Here is a 22671-nt window from a genome sequence, read left to right as displayed (position 1 = left end):
TATACAGCTGTGCATATTTGTTAGAGGTGATGAAGAGACCCATCACAGTGGAGTTTCTGGAGTTGATGGACACAACAACAACTGATGACATAGTCGGCTCTCTAGTTACTGTGCTGGACGATGTTGAAGTGTCACATGAAGTAATTTTGGTCACTGATGGCGCTTCCATCAAAGGTCAGGAAGAAGGCAGGTGTTTCCACAAAATTCAGGCAGAAACCAGGAAAGATTCTTATAATTATGAATAATAATAATAATGGACATTTCATTGTGTATTGCACACTTGAATGACAGTAAATGTGTTGTTGCACAGGATTTGAATCCTGTTATTAACGGTCTGGTGAGGTTTCAGGAGAGATAGGAGTTTAACTCCAAACTCTTATGTTCACAAATGTTTGCAAGTTTAATTTAGTGTAATTTTGTCATCGTTTGGACGTTTACATTTTAGGAAGATGTTTCATTTTTTTCTGTAGCCCCTCTAGAATTTATTATCAGGATTGCTTCAGTGTCAGATTTAAAATATTCAGTCTGTATAAAATTGAATAAACCAATATTTTTTAAAGTGAAATTAATTTTATTTAAGATCCATTGGCCTCTGGAAATGAATGTGTAATAAGAAATGATAAGGCTACCATGTTGGTTGAGGCATGTTTTTCAATTGATTAAAAAAACAAAGCTGTTATTTTGCCTTTACGTTACTGGTCCGGCCCACTTCAGGTCAGACGGGTTGAATGTGGCCCCCGAACCAAAATGAGATTGACACCCCTGGTATACATTCAACACTTAACACCAGTGTTGAAGAAGAAAAAGGGGTTTGGCAGATTGCTTTTTCTTTTTAATTTTGAGTCAACAAACGTAGCTTCATTTTGAAAATGAACAAGCATTTCTGGTATTGACCTTTACATTTAATTATGCAACACAAATGCTTCCAAGAAAAAGAGGGACAAAGCTTGAATCGAAGAGTGTGGACCAAGAGGTTGTGAAATGTATTCAGAAGCTGGAAAGTTCAGCATGGCGGAATCTGTGCTAGAGCTGTTGAGGTAGGGTGCAGCTGTCCTCGAACAGCAAAACCTGTCATGATCAGATCAAGGTGGACCCAGATGCTGCAACCCGGAAGGAAGAGGCAGGTATGTGAAAAGGTAAGTAACTGGTTTTATTTTGAAGGGGCTAGCGGATCCAGTAGGGGAGAGCGGCGTGCAGCTTGACAGCGGCTCGTAGACCAAGGTGAGCACGGAGATCTTACAGCGGCGTGACCGGAGCTCACGGCAGTGGCGTGAATGGAGTCTTTTGACTGCGACGTGGCTAGAGTTCTTGGCGGAGGCGTGGCTGGAGTTCTTGAGGAGCGTGAGGGATTCAGCTTCTGCTCGCGTCGGCTGAGGACTCGGGAGACTCTCGTGGGAAAGGCAGACCTGAAGCACAGCAACAGAAGGTAAGCGAGGCAACATGACACAGAGGGCCAGACAAGGCATGAGGTGAGTTTAGCACCATCAGGTTTAACGATCTGGCGAAGAATGCTTGAGGTGAGTCTCCTTAAGTAGCAGGTGCATGGATGAGGTGATGAGTCACAGCTGAGAGTCTGGAGCAGAGCTGGGAGGGGGAGGAGTCTGACAGGCCACCATGACAAAACCAGCGGAAAAAACAGCAGGAGACAATCTTCTAAATGTTCTTTTATTACTGTTATGATTGTTAATAAGTGCCAGTTCTCTCATAATTTTTTTTTAATCCGAGCAACCAATGCTTTTTTCTTGGCAGCACGGTGTTACCTTCAGCGTGAGGCTTCGCACCGTTGTCGGAAATCGCTGTTATGATCTCCAGTCCGATCGGGACTTAAATGGTAACAGATTCAGCGGAACACCGTTGCTTTGGAACAGGCCTTTTAGCCGTTTATTTTCTTTGGTCAGATCAACTCTTACAGCACAACGTCTCCGAATATGGAAGCGATTATGTAGCATAAATAAAAAGCAAAGTCAAAACCAGAAATGCTTTTTCATTTTCAAAATGAAAAAGCATTTTTTGACTCAAAAATATAATGAAAAAGCAAACCACCAAAATGCTTTTTCATTTCCTTCCTCAACACAGCTAATTCTGTCACTTAATTAAAATTAAATTGAAAATGGTATTTGACATTTCATTTTCAAGACGTTCCATCGTTCCACTGTGTTAGCGGCAGAGACGAGGGTTTTGTGATGGTTGTGAACTTCTGATGAGTTTACACAGCTTCTCAGGACTACATAGCAGCATGTCCGCCTTCTTCGGTCCTCCTCCTGACTCACCGCGGACAAGCTTTTTTCTTCGGACCGCCAGCTGCCTTCGCACAGCGGAGCGCGAAGCTCCCGACGATCGCTGGAAGCGGAAATGCTGCTGCGATCTGAGAAACCATCATATGAATTTGTGTTTCCAGTGGTGTCCAGAACAAAATAAAGACTGATTCCCACATATTTACACATTTATTTGCAGCTTTGCGGTGAATTTGCTGTTTGATTTATTAAGATCCAGGAATCCAGGTTTGAGCAGGCCAGGTCCAGCGGTTTTTGAACAGGACCCGGTTTTACGTAATCTTAATGTGAAAAATGCAGCAGAATGTTCCTTTAGCTCCCTCGCGAATCAGAAGCTGTGAATCGTAAGCCAACTTTAGCGTCGTCTGACCGCACAGATTTAAAAACATATGATCGAGCAGAGCAGGCCGTAAAATATTAGCATAACTGTAATAAAAGCACATTATGAAGATAGTCTCCTGCAGCTTCGCGCTGAGTGAGTGTTGGTCCAACCAGCAAACGTTTAGCACGGTGAAATCTGCTGTCTGTTGATGGAGCTCCAGCTGTCATCAAACAGTAAATTCACCGCAAAGCTGCAGATAAATTTGTAAATATGTGGGAATCAGTCTTTATTTTGTTCTGGACACCACTGGAAACACAAATTCATATGATGGTTTCTCAGATCGCAGCAGCATTTCCGCCTTCAGCGATCGTCGGGAGCTTCGCGCTCCGCTGTGCGAAGGCAGCTGGCGGTCCGAAGAAAAAAGCTTGTCGCGGTGAGTCAGGAGGAGGACCGCATAAGGCGGACATGCAGCTATGTAGTCCTGAGAAGCTGTGTAAACTCATCAGAAGTTCACAACCATCACAAAACCCTCTTCTCCGCCGCTAACACAGTCTGCTCCAGGTGCGTGTGTGTGCGTCAGTCAGCAGCCGGACACACAGAGAAAGCAGTGACGTCATCGCCCCGCCTCCCCTCTGCTAATGCTTTTTCGAAATGAATATTGTGACAAGGTGCGCGGGGTGATTGTTAAAATGCAAATGCAATCCCCTCTTTGCATTTTCGTTTTAATTATGACACAGAATAAGCGGTTTTAGGTATAAAATGAAAAAGCATTTTGAAATATTGTTTTTTCTTTTTAATTTTGAGTCAAAAAATGCAGCTACATTTTGAAAATGAAAAAGCATTTCTGTTAATCCATTTTAATTGTCAAATTAGACATTTCTAAATGAATTATGCTACACATTTACCAGGAACCTTTTTGAAAATGAAATTTCAAATACCATTTTATTTATCATTTTAATTAAGTGACAGAAAAAGCTGGGTTGAGGAAGGAAATGAAAAAGCATTTTGAAGTATTGCTTTTTCTTTTTAATTTTGAGTCAAAAAATGCAGCTTCATTTTGAAAATTAAAAAGCATTTCAATTAATCCATTTTGAATGTCAAATTAGACATTTCTAAATGAATTATGCTACACATTTACCAGAGAACGTCTTGAAAATGAAATGTCAAATACCATTTTCATTTTAATTTTAATTAAGTGACAGAATAAGCTGTGTTGAGGAAGGAAATGAAAAAGCATTTTGGTGGTTTGCTTTTTCATTATATTTTTGAGTCAAAAAATGCTTTTTCATTTTGAAAATGAAAAAGAATTTCTGATTTTGACTTTGCTTTTTATTTATGCTACATAATCGCTTCCATACTCCGAACGCCTTCTCATTCAAACTGAACTACAGGCAGCAAAACAGCCCCTCCCTTTTTCCTCTCCCGCGCATTTTCCCCTCTTGTGCGCCTGCGCCCCAAGGCGACGCCTCCTTCCGTCGTTGCGTCATCAGGGATGACAGGGATGACAAGTCACAGTCACACCAAAGAAACATAGCAACAGGGAGGGGACAAACTAAGCTGCTAACAACGGACACGGAAGAAGGCTTAGGATTAGGCTAATACGTGCTAACAAAGACATTAAACTTTGGATGCACTTAAAATCCATGCGGTCAATGCCACAATGTGCTTCTTGGCTGCACGTACACGATTGCAAACACAAATTCAGGTGATTATTTACAAAGTCTCTCAGGACTGTGTAAAGTAGCATTTCTGCATTCAAAAGCCACCTCCACTAGCTCACACACCGTCCCATAGCCTCTCCTCTGCTCGGAGACACAGTTCTCACGGTAGGCACGTGAGAACTGTGGAGTAGCCGGTCGGTCTCCAAATCCTCCTCTAAAGTGCCACACTGTCTACTTCTTCTTCTTCTTTCTCTTTCGGCTTTTCCCATCAGGGGTCGCCACAGCGAATCATCGTTTTCCACCTCACTCTATCATGGACATCTTCTACCCTAACATTAGCCAACTTCATGTCCTCTGTTAAGACATCCATGTATCTCCTCTTTGGCCGTCCTCTTGCCCTCCTGCCAGGCAGCTCCATCTCCAACATCCTTCTACCAATATATCCACTATCCCTCCTCTGAACATGTCCAAACCATCTCAGTCTGGCTTCTCTGACTTTGTCGCTGACACAGGCAACATGAGCCGTCCCTCTGATGTACTCGTTCCTTATCCTGTCTAACTTGGTCACTCCTAAGGAGAACCTCAACATCTTCATCTCCGCTACCTCCATCTCAGCCTCTTGTCTCTGTCTCACTGCTACCGTCTCTAACCCATAGAGCAGAGCTGGTCTCACCACTGTCTTGTACACCTTTCCTTTGAGTCTTGCTGGCACTCTTCTGTCACACAACACTCCTGACACTTTCCTCCAACCGCTCCAACCTGCCTGCACTCGCCTCTTCACCTCTTTTCCACAATCCCCATCACACTGAACTGTTGACCCCAAGTACTTAAACTCCTGCACCTTCTTCACCTCAGCCCCCTGTAACCTAACGCTTCTACCTTGATCCCTTTCGTTCAGACACATGTATTCTGTCTTACTACGACTGACCTTCATGCCTCTTCTTTCCAGAGCAAACCTCCACCTCTCTAGCTGTTCCTCCACCTGCTCTCTACTCTCACTGCAAATTACAATGTCATCCGCAAACATCATTGTCCAGGGAGATTCCTGTCTTACCTCGTCTGTCAGCCTGTCCATCAGCATAGCAAACAAAAAAGGGCTCAAAGCTGATCCTTGGTGTAGTCCCACCTCCACCTTGAACTCCTCTGTCTGACCTACAGCACATCTCACCACCGTCATACTTCTCTCATACATGTCCTGAACTACTCTGACATACTTCTCTGCCACTCCAGACGACCTCATACAGTACCACAGCTCCTCCCTCGGCACCCTGTCATACGCCTTCTCTAAATCTACGAACACACAATGCAGCTCCTTCTGACCTTCTCTGTACTTTTCCATCAACATTCTCAAAGCAAAAATGGCATCAGTGGTGCTCTTACGGGGCATGAAACCATACTGCTGCTCACAAATCTCCACCTTCTTCCTAAGCCTGGCTTCCACTACTCTTTCCCACAGCTTCATTGTGTGGCTCATCAACTTTATTCCTCTATAGTTGCTGCAGTTCTGCATGTCACCCTTGTTCTTAAAGATCGGAATCAGAACGCTTCTCCTCCATTCCTCAGGCATCTTCTCACTCTCTAAAATCCTATTGAACAACCTTGTTAGAAATTCCACTGCTGTCTCTCCTAGGCACTTCCCTACCTCCACAGGTACGTCATCAGGACCAACGGCCTTTCCGCTCTTCATCCTTTTCAGAGCCTTCCTAACCTCATCCTTTCCAATCTCTGCTACTTCCTGCTCCACAACAACCACATCTTCCTCCCTTCTTTCCCTGTCATTTTCCTCGTTCATCAGCTCCTCAAAATACTCCTTCCATCTTTTCTGTACACTCTCCTGGGTTGTTAGCACCTTTCCATCTCTGTCCTTAATCACCCTTATCTGTTGCACGTCCTTCCCATCTCTGTCTCTCTGTCTGGCTAGCCTGTACAAGTCCTTCTCTCCTTCCTTTGTGTCTAACCTGTCATATAGCTCATCGTAAGCTTTCTGTTTGGCCTTTGCCACCTCTCTCTTCACTTTACGCTGCGCTTCCTTGTACTCCTGTCTACCTTCCTCAGTCCTTTCTACATCCCACTTCCTTTTAGCCAACCTCTTCCTCTGGACGCATTCCTGTACTTCCTCGTTCCACCACCAAGTCTCTTTACCGTCTTTCCTCTTTCCAGATGACACACCTAGCACCTTCCTACCTGTTTCCCTGATAATCTCTGCTGTAGTTTCCCAGTCCTCTGGAAGCTCATCCTGACCACCCAGGACCTGTCTCAACTTCTGCCTAAATTCCTCACAAGTTTCTTCATTCTGTAGCTTCCACCACTTGGTCTTCTTTTCTGTTTTCCCTCTCTTCTTCTTCCTGACCTCCAGAGTCATCTTACACACCACCATGCGGTGCTGTCTGGCTACACTCTCTCCTACCACCACTTTGCAGTCATTAACCTCTCTCAAATGACCTCGTCTACATAGGATGTAGTCCACCTGAGTACTCCTACCTCCACTTCTGTATGTCACTCTATGTTCCTCTCTCTTCTGGAAGTAAGTGTTGACTACAGCCATTTCCATCCTCTTCGCAAAGTCCACCACCATCTGTCCCTCCAGATTCCTTTCCTTCACACCAAACCTGCCCATCACCTCCTCATCACCTCTGTTGCCCTCACCAACATGCCCATTAAAGTCTGCTCCAATAACAACTCTCTCTCCTCTGGGAAAACTCTCTATGACCACATCCAACTACGCATGTCTTAAAAGACAGGGCAGTAGTGACCCGCAATCGGAATACATTTTTTAAATGCACCAGATAATTCCGAACAACATATTTACATAACACAATTTTATTCTGATCAGGCTGTGTTACGATTACTTTTGTCCATGTAAACGCAGCTAGTGTCGTTGATGAAGATGTGGTGGGAGTGTTGTCTACTCCTGCTTTTTTGCTGTTTGAAGACGGCTTCAGCCTACTTCGACAGCTCTAGCACAGATTTCGCCATGCTGAACTTTTGCCGTTTGCCGGTAGGGCCAAGAACGGAGAAGAAGAGTGAGCACTGATGTCATCGCCCTTCCTCCCCCCTGGAACTGCTGACTGGAAAGGATTTATGCAAAGATTTTTGCGTGTTGGATGTGAAAACAAAAATGCAATCCCCTCTTTACATTATCGCTTTAATTACATCCCAGAATGAGCAGTGTTGAAGTACAAAATGAAAAAGCGTTTTGGAGGATTGTTTTTTTATTTTATATCTAATTTTGAGTTAATTGATGCAGTTACATTTAGAAATTGACAAAGCATTTATGCTAATCCATTTTAATTGTCAAATTAGATATTTCTAATTGAATTTTGGTACACATTTATTAAAGAACTTTTTGAAAATGAAATGTCAAATACCATTTTTTAATTTTTTTATCATTTCAATTAAGTGAAAGAATGAGAGGTGTTGGGGGAAAAAACGCAACAGTTTGATTTTTCATTATATTTTTGAGTTAACAAATGCAGCTTTATTGTGAAAATGAAAAAGCATTTCCGGTAATGACGTTTATTTCAAATTTTACACACATGCTACCATAGAAAATAGATTGTTAATTCATGCAGTGGTCCCCAACATTTGTAACACCACAGAACCCAACCTTTGTAATACCACTTTGTCTGACGTCAAAGTTTTCACGGACCGGTCTTTAAGATGTGGCAGAAAATTATTGTAGCAACGCTACGGCGAAGGAGGATCAGAGACGTAACATACATGCTTTGAGCTTTTTTTTTTGACATGCATGATATTGTACATCGCACAGGTGTCATCATTCTCTCCCCTCCCCACACTCATGGTGCAAAAAATAAATAATAATAATACATTTTATTTCAAGCGCCTTTCAGGTCACCCAACGTCGCTGTACAAGGTTAAAAATAAGGACAAAAAGGACAAAAATAAGCTTTCTTTTTCTTTTTGGAAGTGGAAGGCTCCTCTTCTGTCTCCTGGCTTTGCTATTTCCCCGTGGCGAAGAAATTTTCTAAAGACATTTGTTTTTTTGTTTTTTTTTTGCAAATATCTTTTTATTGTTTTTAAACACAGGAACAAAGTTAAAAGCAGTGAAACAGCATATATTGAACAAAAATCCAAAGAAAATGAAAAATTAGTACAAGAAGGTACGTAAAGTTGTCAGGTTGAAATTTTCCTCCTAACCAGGATATTGATCACAGAGTTAACAATATGTCATAACCTTTTCTTGTTTTGTACAAAAACCATTTTTCCCAGTCCTTCAGAAATCTTTCTTCCTTCATTCTTAGTTTGTATGCAAGTCTCTCCATTGTTTGGATTTCTTCCACAATATACATCCATTGTTTGTGTGTTGGGGCTTCAGCCTTCTGCCAGTTCTTAGTTATGGCTTTCTTTGCTGCCACAAGAAGAACTTTTACTAGGTTTTGGTCCGTTTTATGTACTGTTCCCTCTAAGTAACCCGGATACATCACAAGACAGGTTTGGGGTATCTTATACCTGAGTGTTTCACATATAGCAGAGTGGATGGTGTCCCAGAAGGGCTTTATTTTCTCACATTCCCAAAAAATATGTGTCTGATTTGAGTCCTCATCCATGCAAGTTCTCCAGCACAGTTGCTGAGTTTTAATTAGTTTGCCCTTGATTTGTGGTGTTATAAAATATCTTATTTGATTTTTCCAGGCAAATTCTCGCCATTTTAGTGACTGCGTAGTGGTTTGGTGAACTTTCCACATATCATCCCACTTCTCCTCTGAGATTTTCTCTCTCAAATCCTTTTCCCATTTTACTTTGACATATAGAGTTGAACCCATTTTTGATTCCATAAGGTGCTTATATAGAACTGATATAATCTTGGGAATATTTTCACTGTAGGCCTGTATAAATGTCTTAATTATTGGGTGTACTTTGTGTTCCTCTGTTTTGATTTGCTTTTCATAGTAGTCTCGCATTTGCATATATCTGAATAGGTCCTGATTTATTAGACCATATGTGTCCTTAAGTTCCTGAAATTCTCTCATTTCACCTTTCTTTATCATTGTGCACATGGCCGTAATACCCTTGTCAGCCCATTGTTTAAATCTGTGATCAAATTGTGCAGGTCTAAATTTGTCGTCATATGCTGTCCATTTCAACAATCTGATTTCTTTACCTAATTTTAATTGTTTTATAACATAATACCAGTTCTCAAGAGTAAATAATGTTATTGGATTTAGATCTAAATGCTCTTTAGCAGTGGCTGGGACCCCGTTTTCCCCCATACATGTTTGAATTGGGAATTTGGGTGTAAAAAGTTCTATATCTTTCCATCGGGCAACATACTCTGTATTACACCAGTATACTAAACGATGTATTTGGGCAGCTCTAAAGTATTCTTTTAGATTAGGTAAGGCTCTTCCCCCCTTAATATTGGGTAGTTGTAAAGTGTGGTATCGTATTCTTGGTCGTTTTCCTTCCCATATAAATCTTGATATAAGTTTATCCCATTTTTGGAATTGGGATTGTGGGATCTCTACTGGTAAAGCTAGAAAGAGGTAAAGGAGGCGTGGTAGTATATTCATTTTTATAACATGTATTCTTTCACTTAATCCTAGAGTGTATGTGGACCATCTTTCTATGTCTTTTCTGATATTGATATTTATACGTTCATAGTTATTCTGATAAAGTTTTCCTGGGTCTTTAGGTATATTCACCCCCAGGTACTCAAGTGATTTGGCATCCCATTTTATCTTCCAATCCTTTAAACCTTGATTTGCAACGCAATTAAACATGAGTGTCTGAGTTTTATTTATATTTATTTTGTATCCTGAGCTTTGACCAAATCTATCAAAAATCTTCATCAAATTACCAAATGATTTGACTGGATCTGATAAATAGATCATAACGTCATCCGCGAACAGGCCTATAATATGTTCCTGTCCACCGATGTCTAATCCTGTTATCCTTGAGTTTTGCCTCACCATTTGGGCTAATGGTTCAATATAAAGGGCAAAGAGTACAGGGCTAAGGCAACAGCCCTGTCTAGTCCCCCGTCCGAGACTGAATCTATTTGTGAGGGATCCGTTAATTTTGATTCTACCTGTTGGTTTGTAGTAGAGAGCACTGATACACTTAATTGACTTTTCATTGAATCCAAATTTCTCCAATGTTAAATATAGAAATTCCCTATTGACTCTATCAAATGCCTTTTCGGCATCTAAACTTATTAAGGCAGCTGATAATTTTTTTTTATGTATACTGATAATTCGTGTGTTTGTCTACCTTTGACGAATCCGGTTTGGTCCTCATCTATTAAGTTTGATATAAATGATTGGAGTCTATTTGAAATTATAGAGGTGTATATTTTATAGTCAACGTTTAATATAGAAATTGGTCTGTAGTTTTGACAATGTTCCTTGTCCTTTAATGGCTTAGGAAGTACTGTAATGACTGCCTCCTTCCAGGAGGGTGGAGTTTGTCCACTTGATAAAATCCAATTGAAAGTGGAGTGAAGCAGTGGAATAATTATTTCTTCGAATTCTTTATACCATTCTGATGGAAAGCCATCACTCCCAGGTGCCTTGTTTGATTTCAGTTTGCCAATTGTTTTTTTAATTTCTTCCGTGGAAATTTCTGCTGTCATGAGATCATTTTGTTTCGTTCCTATTGAAGGTAGGTCTAATGAGTCTAGTAAGGTTTGCATCTCCTCTTGTTTTGCAGTCTTTGGCTCAGTGTATAAGTCCTCATAATAGTCCCTAAATATATTCTCAATTTCTTCTGGATTACATTTTAATTGATTTGTTTTAGGGTCTCGAATTTTATTAATGTTTAGTTCTACTTGTCTTTCCCGTATTCGTCGAGCCAACAGCCTTGTGGCTTTGGGGCCTGAGTCGTAATAGTTCTGTTGTAAGTATCTTATTCTTGTTTCGGTCTCATTTTGAAGTATGTCATTAATCTTCTTTTTTGTTTCACTGATTAGCCGTCTTGTTGTTTGATTTGCGTTGTCTTTAAAGGCTTGTTCCATTTCTCTCAGGTCTGAGGTAAGTGTCTCATATTGTTTTACTCTTTCCTTTTTCATCTGACTTCCTATTGCAATAAATCTCCCTCGTATCACTGCTTTTAGTGCATCCCATATAATAGCTGGATTTGATTCCCCATTGTTGTTTAATTCAAGATAATTTTGTATATCTATTTTAATTTGTTTGGTCACTGTTTTATTGTTTAAAATTCCTGCGTTCAGCCTCCATAGAGTATTTCTTTGCCTGCCCTTCAGTCTAATTTTTAAATAAATTGCATTGTGGTCTGATACATCAGCTACTCCAATGTAACAGCCTATTATTGTGCTCATCTGCTCTTTCTGCATGAAGAAATAGTCAATCCTGGAATAAACAGAATGAGTTTCCGAGTAGTGGCTGTAATCTTTTTGTAGAGGATGGAGATCTCTCCACACATCAATAAATCCCATTGATTTCCACATATTTTTTACAAATTTTGAGGTTGGTTTCTTATTTTTATTCTTACTGGTTGTGTCTAGGTTATAGTCCATAATCACATTTAAATCCCCTCCACAGATGCATATACCTTCAGCTTCAACTGCAATAGTGTCAAACAAAAGTTTGAAAAATTCTTTAGTACTTTCTGGTGGAGCATAGACATTTACCAGCGTTATTGTTGTCTGGTCAATTACTCCTTTAATTATAATAAATCGCCCTTCTTTATCTTTAACCTCCCTTTTACATGTAAACTGAACCGTGTTTGCTATCAATATTGCTACTCCCCGTTTCCGTGGATTGCTGTGTGAGCTATAGAAAGCGTTCTTGAACCCAAACCTTTTCAATTTTTCGTGTTCTGCATTTGTCAAATGAGTCTCTTGCAGGAAGTTTATATGCTTTTTTTCTTTCTTTAGTTTAGTCATAATTCTGGCCCTTTTAACTGGGTTTCCCAAACCATTTACATTTAGAGACAGGAGTTGGTATTCATTTCTTTTAGTATCCATAAATGGTTATAGAGTCTTTTACAAAATAATATTCGATCTGCAGGTTTCTAGATGTACCTTCTTCAACCAATAACTGAAACAAAAGTGTAGAACACATTTTAACTAAATACATGAACAGATGCTTCCATGAAGGAAAGTCGACACCAATAGTAGTATTAAGTCGGCTCCCTTCTTGTTTTAAGGGGTAAGACCTCACAAAAAGTGAGGGCCCCTTGCTAGTGATGAGATTCATCCCGTACCGGATTAATTTACCCATCCTAGTTCGCACAACAAATTCACATTTCCACATATCCAACATTTCTCGGGTTTAATACCCATCAAGGCAAAGCATATTAACAAGTCATATTCTAATTTAGATTTCAACTATAATTATTCACTTAAAAGTTGTTGTTTTTTTTTTTTTTTTTTTTTTTTAACTCATCCTTCGTTTGTGTTCTTGTGCTGAAATTCCTGGAGCTGTGTGCGTGCTCGTCTGGCTGCTTGTCCTGGTCTCTCTTTCCTGCTCGGTTTCCACGTAGCAACTCCAGTTGACAGTAGTTTCTCCGCCTGAGCAAACTCCTTGGTGCGTCCCACTGGGTCTTCCACCTCGTATCCTCTCTTCCTCAGATCGTTGGTCGCGTCATCGGCATCCGCGTATGTTACAACTCCGCCCGGCCAGTGCACGCGCATTTTATTAAAGGGAGTTTGGAAGCGGATTCCTTCTCTCTTTAACACCTTTTTGATGTTTATGTATGCTTTGCGTTGTTGCAAAATGCTCTCCGCGTAGTCATGATCGAAAAAGATCCTTTTCTCTTCGTACATGACGATCTTTTTGTCCCACGCTTTTTTGAGCACCAAGTCTTTCACGGTGAATTGTTGAAAGCATATTACAATAGACCGTGGAGGATGACTTGCCTTTGGCTTTGGAGCTAACGCTCGATGCGCTCTCTGAATCTGGAGATCTATGTTTAATGAAAACTCCTCTTTGAGCCATTTGTCAATAAAAGCAGCCATCGAGTTTTCTGTCGCCTCCGCCTCCTCTTTGACTCCGTAGATGCGCAGGTTGTTCCGCCTTGATCTCGATTCCAGGTCATCCAACTTTTCTTTCATCTTTTTGTGATCTTTCATTAAATCACACAGCACAGTATTTGCTTCACGGCTCCACGTTTCCATCTCTTCCGTCCGCGCCGCAGCTGCGTTTATCTTCTCTTGTTGTTCGTTCATCTCTGTTGATATTTTGGACAACTTCTGATTGATGTCCTCTCTGAATTCGGATAATTTGTCACTCATTTGAGCCGTGATGTCTTCTTTGAATGTTTTCAAGTCAGCCTTCATTTCGCTATGCAAACTCTGGATTTGTTTGCTAATGCTGTTTAGGCTGCTCTGAAAGTTAGCCATGTCAGCTTCTGGTGCTAGCATGCCTTTCTTCTCGATGTCCTTGTCTTCTTTGCCTTGTGTGTTTGGGTTCTTCTTTTTTGAAAGGCCCCCGCTCATATTCTTGCTTTCTGCTCCTTGTACTGTCGTGCTCCTCGAGTTTTTGGCGGAGTTTATTCTTATTTTGCAGTTGGTTAGTGGGAGCTTTCTTTTCACGCGTCCATGTGCTGCAACGGTCACCCGGAAGTCCCCAAAGACATTTGTTTTTTACTCATTTTACAAGCTCCTGGATTTTATTTTAGCAGTAATCTGTCACGTGACCGAGAATAATAAAATAATAATAAATTATACTTTATTTATCCCACAACGGGGAAATTCTTCTCCGCATTTTCACCCATCCCCTCGGGGAAGCGATGAGCTGCCGACTAGCTGCGCTTGGGGAGGGCGACAGCTTACTGGGAGTGCGGGGATCGATCTGCCAACCCTTCAGGTGTAGGACGACCTGCTCTCCCGCCTGAGCTAAACTGCCGCCCATAAGAAGAAGAGCGCCTTGGCCTGCATCAAGACTGACGTAGACAGATGTAACAGAGAATCGGGCAATTTTTCAAAATAAAACATCTTTTAGATTCCGAAATAAATAAAACTGGAGTAATGTGAGATATGTATTCTTTCTGTGCGGCCCACTACCAAATGACCCTCGGACCGGTACCGGTCCGCGGCCTGGGGGTTGGGGACTGCTGCATTAATAAATCGAAACGTTTTTATTGCCTCCTTCATATTTGCATCTGACATCTGCCTTCCTGCATTGCAAGCACTGTGCAGGAGTCTAGGATTGACTTCTGGCTAGTCTCAAATAACCTTTTACAAAACAAAATAGACGTTACCATTTCAGCAGCTCCCCTGACTGATCACTGTTTGGTTGAACTTAAAATCAGCTCTCAAATAAAAAAAATCTTTTGAAAAAGGTTACTGAAAATGTAATTCCTCACTCCTCACTAATGAAAACTTTTGCAGTGCTACTGTTACAGCATACAATAACACAATCCTAAAATGCTATACTGACAAGTAGAAATTCTTTAAATTCAAAGTACAACAAATTGCCATTAAACATTGCAAATTATTAGCTAAAAATTATAAGCAAAAAAAACTAAAATGATATAATAAATGAGCTACATCAGATTTGTACCAAGCCTCTCTTTAATGAAAATGATCAACACCAAAGCATTTAACAGTGTCTTGTTGACAATTTTTATATGAAACAAACAAAAGGAGTTTTCATCAGCAATGTGGGTGGAGATTGGTGAAAAGAGTTCATCTTATTTCTGCAATCTATTGAAGAGGCAAAATCGGACTCCTATAAAATAAACTTCACAACCTTCTCGGGTGGGGCCCTGCGTTTGGCTCTCCCGGTGCGGCGGGGGGGCTGCTCTCCTGGTTGGGCTGGGGTGGCGCTCTCTTTCCCCCCGTGCCTCCCTGCTCTCTGGCTCTGGGGGCCTCGCGGCGGTCCTGCTCGCCCTGGCCTGGGTGGCGGATGTGGTCACCCGGGGGGCGGCCGTTCCCTGCCTGGTGCCGTGTGGCGTTAGGGGCCGCTGCTGCGGGGGTCTTGGTGTGGGGATGGCTGGGAGCTATCCCTCCTTCTTTTCACATTCCATCATCCATTTTAGAAGAACTGTCATGGCTACAGAACACTTTCAGACCCAGATGCTGGAACCCGGAGGAAACACAGCGGGAGACGAGCGTGGCAGGTAAGTGATTTAATGGGAGTTTCTGGAGACAGAGTGAGAGCGGGACTAATGGTAGGTCCCTGGCGAGAGGCAGATGCTGGTGGCGTCACTGGTGGGTTCTTCCACAGGAAAGAGCAGCCGTCTGAAGCGGAGGTCCAAAGAACAGAGGCAACGGCAGAGGCTCGAGGTGTGACCGCAGGAGAAGACAGAGTGGGGGATCCGGGCTGAGGCTGATTCTGGCGACCACTCGTGGTACTGGATTCCTGGAGATGAGTAGAGAGAGACAGTTTTTAGTCATAGACTTGACGTAACGAAACAGACAATAGCTTGACTTGAAGACCAACTATGCACCATCAGGGGCAACGGACTGGCGAAAACTGATGATCCTGGAGCTCCTTATGAAGGCGGATGAGGTGATGAGGTAAGTGGTCGCAGCTGGGGAGAATCAGCAGCCAAGTGGAGAGGAGAGGGGGAGGAGTCTGACAGAGGCACCATATCAGTACCCCCCCCTCAACGAACGCCTCCAGGCGGTCAAGGGCGGCGATCCGGGTGGGCACGGAAGAAATCCTCAATGAGCGAGGGGTCCAAAATAAACGAGCGGGGAATCCAGGAGCGCTCCTCCGGACCGTAGCCCACCCAGTCGACCAGGAACTGGAATCCACGACCCCTACGACGGACATCCAGAATCCGGCTGACGTCGTAGGCCGGAGCGCCGTCGACGACCCGGGCGGGCGGTGGGGGAGTGGACGGCGGGCACAGAGGACTGTCCTGGACCGGTTTGATCTGAGAGATGTGGAAAGAAGGGTGTACCTTCAGGGCTTTAGGAAGACGGAGACGGACACAGGTTGGGTTGATGAGCCTTTCAATGACATAGGGTCCGATGAACCGTGGGGCCAGTTTCTTTGAGGATGCCTGAATGGGAATGTTACGAGTCGAGAGCCATACCCTTTGACCTGGTTGGTAATCGGGCCCCACCACCCTGCGACGGTTGGCGATCTGGCAGTTGCTCTCCTTGGTGCGGAGGAGAGCGGCCTTCGTCTGAGTCCAAATGCGTTGGCAACGCTGCAGGTGATGTTGGACGGAAGGCACTGCCAGATCCAATTCCTGTGACGGAAACAGAGGTGGTGAGTACCCGAGGGCGGCCTCAAAAGGAGAGATCCCGGTGGCAGATGAAGGGTGAGTATTATGGGCATACTCAATCCAAACAAGGAATTGGGACCAGTCCTGTTGATTCTGTGCCGCCAGACAGCGGAGAGCTGCCTCCAGTTCCTGGTTCGCTCTCTCCGCTTGGCCGTTTGACTGTGGATGGTAGCCGGATGTGAGACTGACCGTGGCCCCCAAGGCCGAACAGAAGGCCTTCCAGACCTGAGAAGTGAACTGAGGGCCACGGTCGGAGACAATGTCCACAGGTATGCCATGGTGGCGGAAAATGTGATTGACCATGAGATTAGCTGTCTCAGAGGCCGTGGGGAGTTGAGGAAGGGGAATGAAATGAGCCATTTTGGAAAAACGATCTACAACGGTGAGAATGACAGTGTTACCGTGAGACAGGGGGAGACCAGTGACAAAATCCATGGCCAGGTGAGACCAGGGACGGTCGGGAGTAGGAAGGGGATGGAGCAGACCTGCTGGGGCTGAGGATGACGATTTTGACCGGGCACACGTGGAGCAGGCTGCGACGTACTCCCGTACGTCCTTCACCATGGCAGGCCAATGGAACCTCTTACGGATCAGACTGAGGGTCCGGTGCACCCCCCCGTGGCAGGCTAAACGGGAGGTATGCCCCCAGGTGATGACCTCTGAACGAAGCTCAGCCGGAACGAACAGGGTACCCCTGGGAACAGGAGGGTGGTCGGTGATGTTACTCAGGGCTTGGAGTACCTTATTTTCGATATCCCAGGTGAGGGCTCCGATTATGCAGGTGGACGGTAGTATATTGGAAGGAGAGTGTTTAGAAGGGCTGTACTTTCGGGACAAGGCGTCTGGCTTGACGTTACGGGATCCGGGTCTGTAAGTGATCGTGAAATTGAAGCGGTCAAAAAAGAGACACCATCGAGCTTGCCTGGAGTTGATCCTCTTGGCGGAGCGGAGATAGGCCAGGTTCTTATGGTCGGTCCATACGATAAACGGCTGCTCGGCTCCCTCCAACCAGTGACGCCATTCCTCCAGCGCCAGCTTAATGGCGAGTAGCTCCCGGTTCCCAACATCGTAATTCTGTTCTGCTGGTGACAGTTTACGTGAAAAGAAAGCACAAGGTTTCATTTTGCCTGTGGTGGCTTCCTTCTGGGAGAGGACAGCCCCTACACCTGAGTCCGAAGCATCCACTTCGACAATGAACTGTCGTGATGGGTAAAATGGCGTATACTTGGTAAATGGCGTATACTTATATAGCGCCTTTCTTCCTACAAGGACAAAGCGCTTTACAGTCACAGACCCATTCACCCAGTCACACACACAGTCACACACTGGTGGTCGCTCCGCTGCCAAACACAGGCGCCCGCCTACCACCAGAGGCAAGGTGGGGTTCAGTGTCTTGCCCAAGGACACTTCGACTCATGGGCGTGCAAGGCGGGAATCGAACCTGCAACCTTACGATCATGGGACGACCGCCCTACCGCTGCACCACGGCCGCCCGTAAGTAAGGTTGGATGAGGATAGGTGCCGTGACAAAAAGGTTTTTGAGCTTGTCGAAGGCTTGCTGAGCTTCTCTGGTCCAGATGAACGGACGATTAACGGACGTTAGACGAGTGAGGGGGGAAGCAATGCTGCTATAATTTCTAATGAAACGCCTGTAGAAGTTTGCGAAGCCTAAGAACTGTTGAAGTTTTTTTGCGATTTTCAGGAGGTGCCCAATTGGTGACAGCCTCAATCTTGGAGGGATCAGGGCGAATGCAACCGGCCTCTATGATGTAGCCTAAGAACTGGACAGTAGACACATGGAACTCGCATTTTTCATGCTTGACGTAGAGCTGATTTTCGAGTAACCTCTCGAGTACGAGACGTACATGGTGTTCGTGCTGGGCCTGATCCTGAGAGTAAATGAGTATATCATCTAAGTAAACAAAGATGAAACGATTGAGGAAGTCTCGAAGGATGTCGTTGACCATTCTCTGGAAGACTGCCGGGGCGTTGGTGAGGCCAAAGGGCATGACCAAATATTCATAGTGCCCAAGGGGTGTGTTAAAAGCAGTCTTCCATTCGTCGCCATCTTTAATGCGAACCAAATGATAAGCATTACGAAGGTCTAGCTTAGTGAAAATGCGGGCTTTCTGAACGGAGTCGAAAACTGATGTGATTAATGGCAGAGAGTATTTATCTTTGACAGTGATCTGATTTAGGTTGCGGTAGTCAATGCATGGCCTGAGTGTTTTATCTCTCTTTTCCACAAAGAAAAATCCCGCTCCCACAGGGGAGGAGGAAGGTCGAATGTGACCCAAGGCGAGCGCTTCCTGAACATACTGCTCCATAGCGGTCTTTTCAGGACCGGACAGGTTAAAAATCCGGCCCTTAGGTAAGGGAGCACCAGGCAGGAGATTAATCTCACAATCATAGGGTCTGTGAGGAGGAAGCGCGCTAGCCTTGGTTTTGCTAAACACAGCTTTTAAGTCGTGGTAACAATGCGGAATAGCAGATAAATCTACGGGACCAGAACTCTCTGGGTCAGGGGTGGAAACACGTGGTACGGCGGATAATAAACAGTTGGCGAGGCAGTAAGGGCTCCATTGAGTGACGGATCCCTGGGACCAGTTTAATTGTGGGTTGTGTAATTTAAGCCAAGAGAAACCTAATACAATAGGAGTATGGGCAGACTGAGTGATGAAAAATTGGATAGATTCTCTATGGTTACCTGACGTGACTAGCAGGATGGGCTTGGTGCGGTGAGTGATACATGATAGGTGCTGACCCCCAAGACCGGATGCTTCTATGGGAGTGTCCAGAGGTTCTGTAGGGATGGACAGATTGTCGACAACATGGGAATCAATTAGGCTCTGCTCAGCCCCAGAGTCAATGAGGGCCCTTAAATCATAAACTTGAAGACCGAGGCATAACTTGACAGGCAAAAACAGAAATTCTTTACCAGAATCAGTGACTGGGCTCTCCCCCCGCGGCCTGTCATCTAGCGAGGGGCTTGGGAGTTTAAACGAAGTGGACAACCCGAAATTACATGGCCTTTAGTCCCACAGTAAAAACAAGCTCCTACTTCACGTCTCCTGCGTCGCTCCTCCTCCGATAGTCTGGAGTGTCCGATCTGCATGGGTTCATCCGGAGGTTTGGAGGGAAGGGGGAGCTCGGTAATCTTGCTCTGTTCGATCGGTGATGTGTAAGCGGGTCTTGGAGGACGAGGAGGAGGATGATTGCGCTCCCTTTGACGTTCTCGTAACCTAATGTCCGATCTAAGAGCTGCAGAGACTAACTCTTCAAAGGAGCGTGCTTCAGGTTGAGAACAGAGGTGGTCTTTTATTTGTTCGTTCAGGGATTGGTAAAAAATACCTTTAAGCGCCAGATCGGGCCAGCCGGCTTCCACCGCTAGAATGCGGAAGTCGATGACGTGATCGCTTACCGGTCGGCTCCGCTGTTTGAGTGCGACTAACCGCCGGGTCGCTTCTTCCTGCTTACGGGGTTGGTCAATTAGGCGAAATTCACTGAGGAAGCGTTCATAAGACAGGTGAGTGATAGGATTGGCTGAGAGGAAGGCTTGAGCCCACTGGAGAGCTTTGTTTCGCAGAGAATTAATAATGAGTGTTATCTTACTGTGGTCGGTTTGATAGTATTGGGGGGCTTGTTGACATATCAACTGGCACTGCAGCAAAAATCCTCCGCAGGCTTCAACATCCCCGAAGAAGGGTTCCGGTTGGAGTCGGATATTTTCGGGGGTGGACGGTGATCCGGAAGCGGGAGGAGGTGAGTTGACGGAAGCGTGAGCTGTGGCGGGCGAAACATGGGAAAATTGACTGGTTAATTCATGTAAAGTCCAAGTCATACCATCCAGGCGATGAAAAAGGTCCTGCTGAGCCGCAGCCATTTGCGACAGGGCGTCCGCTTGACGTCCGAGCAAAATGCCTTGTTGGGAAACGGCTAGCCTGAGTCCTTCCGGGTCAGCTGGGTCGGGATTATGGCCAGTCCGTTCTGTCATGGCTACAGAACACTTTCAGACCCAGATGCTGGAACCCGGAGGAAACACAGCGGGAGACGAGCGTGGCAGGTAAGTGATTTAATGGGAGTTTCTGGAGACAGAGTGAGAGCGGGACTAATGGTAGGTCCCTGGCGAGAGGCAGATGCTGGTGGCGTCACTGGTGGGTTCCTCCACAGGAAAGAGCAGCCGTCTGAAGCGGAGGTCCAAAGAACAGAGGCAACGGCAGAGGCTCGAGGTGTGACCGCAGGAGAAGACAGAGTGGGGGATCCGGGCTGAGGCTGATTCTGGCGACCACTCGTGGTACTGGATTCCTGGAGGTGAGTAGAGAGAGACAGTTTTTAGTCATAGACTTGACGTAACGAAACAGACAATAGCTTGACTTGAAGACCAACTATGCACCATCAGGGGCAACGGACTGGCGAAGACTGATGATCCTGGAGCTCCTTATGAAGGCGGATGAGGTGATGAGGTAAGTGGTCGCAGCTGGGGAGAATCAGCAGCCAAGTGGAGAGGAGAGGGGGAGGAGTCTGACAGAGGCACCATATCAAGAACATAAACACTCACCTGAGCACAGGTGTTAGCTCACCTTTGCACTAATAGTTTGCATGATTGAATGAATGAAATATTTCACATTAGTTGGTTTGAAGGCATAGGTATGCGTGTATGAACACTATCTGTTTTGTGTACATGTTGACATGTGGACATTTTTGCAGCTAGCAGGTGTGTTTATAACATTTGAGTGTGTGTGTGGACAGGCCCCGCCCTTTTTGTACTACTTTTGAACCTTACCGTAATGATAAACAACCAGTAAACTTGCTGCTCTATGCTGCTTCATGGTCTTATCCCCCCCTCCTATTATTACCCTCTTACCCCTCCCCCCTCTCTCTAACATCCCTCTCTCTTCTTCCCTTCTTTCCTTTTCCGTCCGGTCCAACACCAAAGATTTTCAAACATGATTGAAATTAATAAAGTTTGGCCTCAATTACAAAAGGGGTTTATTCAGACATACCTTTGGTTTGTCTGAAGATTAACAACCCCTATTGTTAAAGTAAAATATGTCCAACACAAGAGGCCCTCAGTCCTCATCTGCCTGCCCAGCTGTTGGACAGGAGAAGTTAAAAAAAACAAACAAATAAAAAATAAAAAAAAAACTTCACATTAATAATCAATTTTGCTCTGATCCTCAAAAGATCTCTAAAGAAATAAGTTTCTTTTATAGCAAGCTGAACAGTCCTTTTCCGAATCCCACGCAGTCAGATTTTTCCAGTCAATTAAAGATTTTCTGTCCAATGACAAAGCTCCAGTATGTGACGGACTGACTAATAATTTTTATAAGTTCTTCTGGGAGCATAACAAACTGTTAATTTTTGAAATGATAAAATAAGTAATTAAAAATGGATCTGTAAGTGTGGAGGGACTTCCGGTTGTGACATGTAGGGAGATGACGCAAAGGAAGAGGCTCCCGGCTCATTTTTTTTGTTAACCCCTCTGTAACCCTTGTGCTATCCTAGGCATTTTAATGTTGGGAGTTGGGTCATCAAGACCCACTAGACAGTGCTCTGAACCTTTTTTGTTCAATGATTTGTGATCTTCACTGGTGTCCATGATTACATGAAATCTTTCCACCTTTATCCACCTTTGTCATGGTAGGAATAACATGTCAAAGTAAGGGTGGGGTCATCTAAGATAGCACAAAGGTTAAGACATTTTACTGCTAAACTTTGGTATATATTTAGTGGTGGTTGTATCAAGCTCTCTTGGTAAGAATGAGTATCTCTAAATCTGCCAAATCGGCCAACAGCGTTGTTAGCAGCTTAGCTTGCCCCCCGCCCCCCCTTTGTTGCTTTGTTTCTTTGGTGTGAATGCGGTCGTCAGGGAGGTGACACAGCGACGGAAGGAGGCGTTGCCTTGGGGCGCTCATGGATGACGCAGGCGCACGAGAGGGAAAATGCGTGGGAGAGGAACAAAGGAGAGGCTGTTCTGCTGTATGTGTCAGTTTGAATGAGAAAGTTGATCCAACCAAAGAAAATAAATGGCTACAGGCCTGTTTTGAAGCAACGGTGTCCCGCTGAATTTGTTAACGTTTAAGTCCCGACCGGACTGGAGATCATAACAGTGGTTTCTGACTACGTTCTGAAGCCTGACGCTGAAGGTAACCCTGGGGGCTTGTCCGGGAGACACTGTTGTCGACCAGGGCTAACCCAAAGAAGAAGGATTGAACGACGTAACGTGAAAGGCGCCGGAGAGCTCAAAATGGTG

The 22671-nt window shown here is 44.4% G+C and overlaps 1 protein-coding gene and 1 long non-coding RNA gene across 6 annotated transcripts in view; one reads left to right on the top strand and one right to left on the bottom strand.

Moving 5' to 3' along the window:
* The first annotated feature begins 1122 nt into the window (after positions 1-1122).
* ankrd50 (ankyrin repeat domain 50) overlaps positions 1123-22671 on the top strand; it is a 73759-nt gene continuing 52210 nt past the window's right edge. For 3 of the 5 annotated variants that reach the window (XM_078953779.1, XM_078953771.1, XM_078953770.1), the window contains exon 1: positions 1124-1426. The gene's annotated coding sequence lies outside the window, so the exon portion shown is untranslated. Of the gene's footprint in view, positions 1427-22671 lie in introns of all 5 variants that reach the window. The other 2 variants (XM_078953777.1, XM_078953774.1) reach the window with 1 other exon arrangement.
* LOC144994796 (uncharacterized) lies at positions 1130-2021 on the bottom strand. Its single transcript, XR_013658441.1, has 2 exons — positions 1761-2021; positions 1130-1601 (listed from the first exon to the last, which is right to left on the bottom strand). It is a non-coding gene; the product is annotated as an uncharacterized LOC144994796 (long non-coding RNA).

Source organism: Oryzias latipes, chromosome 10 (assembly GCF_053564925.1).
Source record: "Oryzias latipes strain Hd-rR chromosome 10, Olatipes_Hd-rR_3.1".
Classification (NCBI taxonomy): domain Eukaryota; kingdom Metazoa; phylum Chordata; class Actinopteri; order Beloniformes; family Adrianichthyidae; genus Oryzias; species Oryzias latipes.
The sequence above is the reverse complement of the archived record's forward strand: the minus strand, read 5'-3'. Positions and strand labels throughout refer to the sequence as shown.